Raw genomic sequence first — 2,498 nt, 5'->3', positions numbered from 1 at the left:
CTCAGAAATCCGCCTGCCTCTGCCTCCCAAGCGCTGGGATTAAAGGCGTGCACCACCACTGCCCGGCTATAAACATCTTAATCTTAACATGTAACTTTTTGGAATAAAACTTAGACTGAACAAAACAGAATAGTGAACAGAAGAGAGTAAAGGTTAGTAATAATTGATAGTAATGTGACCCTCTTATCCAAAGGGAACATTTAGCTTCTCTATTTTTTTTTTATTGTATCAAAGAAAGTAACAAGCTTGTCAGAAATACCAACTTTGTTGCTAACTTTAAAATGGCAATTAGTTTTGTTCAAATTTATACCAAACAAAAACTATTTCTATTGAAAATTTTTTATATTGATTTATACTAAAAGTTTTACAAAGATCAAGATGTTATGACATTGAAAGAATAAGGCTTGCAGGTAAAATTAAATGATTAAAAAACATTTCTATGAGTCCAGAGTCGACCAGTGTTGAACTTTAGAAGGTTAGACACACAGTCACGTGTGAATGCTTTAGCAAATTAGACTCTAATGTACTGAAAATATAGATTAATGTAGTTCCTGAATTTTAACTTTCATGTGTTGCTGATTTTGAGTTTTCTAAGTAAATAGTAGCCCATCACAGCCTCACTTCCTATATCTTCCTATCTCTCCCATGGCTGGAACAACACTATTATCTTTCTCACTACCCTTCTATGAAATACCACTTAATGGGTTTTGGTGGCCATTTGCAATTACATGTGTAGGATGCTGCTTTAAATGCAGCCCTGGGAAGAGCTGGTCAGTTTTCTTACTGGCGAGGCTGTGTTGCTTGATGAAACCACCAGGGGGCACTGTGACACAGCATTCAGCCTGAACTGCTTCTGTGGTTGTGACTTTGAAGTGCCAGCTGGGCAGAGACTTTGACTATTCCTACTAGTCATTCCACTGGTCTAGCACTAAGCATTTATAAAACAGCTGGTTGTGAGAAGAGCTGCTTTCCAGCTGGCCAGTGCGAAGGTCCTTAAGATCAGCAGTACTTGCTGAATATCAACTGTGCTACTTATTTTTTTCTGATGACATTTTCCAACTGTGGATGTTTTTCACTATCATTTTTTAAAAAACTGAGCTTAGGTAGAAAATATTGACTCACTCGAAAATAACTTTGTTAACTCTTTTTGTACTTTGATATATATGAAGAAATCTTTTCTATATAAATATGTAATATGTTTATATATTTGTTAGAAAATATGGTTTGTAAATTTATTTTTAATGTGTATGGATGCTTTCGTTGTAGGTGTGTCTTAGTAACACGTGGGTGTCTGGTACCTTTGTATCTCCTGTCTATAGTTACAGACAGCTAGGAACTAACATTTAGGTGCTGGGAATTGAACTCGGGTCTCCTGGGAGAGTAGCCAGTGCTCTTGACTACTGAGCCATCTCTTCACCCTTGTACTTTCTTTTTTGTTTTAAATTTTAAATGGTGTGTGTTTGTCTATCTGTATATCTCTGTGTGCGTGTATCTGTGTGTGTCTGTGTGTGTCTGTGTGCATTTTAGTGAGGATTGACCTCAGGGCTTTATACATGTTAGGCAAGCACTGTGCCACTGAGTTGTCTCCTCACAAGGGCTAAGGGCTTTGTGACTCCTTCCTTTGGTCACACAAACTCCTACCTTCCTAAGAAGTTAACAACTCTAGTCCCGCCGGGCATGGTGGCGCACGCCTTTAATCCCAGCACTTGGGAGGCAGAGGCAGGCGGATTTCTGAGTTCGAGGCCAGCCTGGTCTACAGAGTGAGTTCCAGGACAGCCGGGGCTATGCAGAAAAACCCTGTCTTGAAAAACAAAAAAAACCAAACCAACCAAACAAACAAAAAAACCCAACTCTAGTCCCAGTCAGGAAAGGTAAGAGGACCCATCAGTTAAGATTCTTGATTTCTAGGGACCAGAAGCCCATCCATCAACAGTGGAGTCCAGCAATGGAGTCTGTTGGAGGTAGATCTCAGGACTGTGGGAAAGTGAAGCTGGATCATGGCCATGGAGACACGTAGCTGAAGACTTGGTTCCTGCCAGGAGGCTTGCTTTTCATCTTTGTGGTTGTTGTTGTAAACATTATATTCAATATATGAAGGGTAGGTGTTCAATTCTCTCTTTCTACCAAATGAGATCTGGATATTGAACTTGGTTGGCTTGATGGGAATCCGCTCTACATCCTGAGGCATGTAGTTCCCTTACTCCTGGTGTGCGTGTGTGTGTGTGTGTGTGTGTGTGTGTGTGTGTGTGTGTGTGTGTGTATGTATGTGTGTGTGTGTGTGTGTGTTCATGCATACCCTGGTGTGGTGTGAGGAGCAGAGGACAAACTTGGGGAGTCAGTTCCAGGGATTGAACTCAGGTCATCAGGCTTGTATGGCAAGCACTTTTACCCATCAGCCAGTTCACAGTTCCATTGTTAGGCTTCCTCCTTCCCCTCCCCTCCCCTCCCCTTCTCCTTCCCCTCCTGCTCCTCCTCCTCCTCCCTCTTCCCCTCCTGCT

This window comes from Mastomys coucha, unplaced genomic scaffold (assembly GCF_008632895.1).
Source record: "Mastomys coucha isolate ucsf_1 unplaced genomic scaffold, UCSF_Mcou_1 pScaffold4, whole genome shotgun sequence".
Classification (NCBI taxonomy): Eukaryota; Metazoa; Chordata; class Mammalia; order Rodentia; family Muridae; genus Mastomys; species Mastomys coucha.
The sequence above is the reverse complement of the archived record's forward strand: the minus strand, read 5'-3'. Positions refer to the sequence as shown.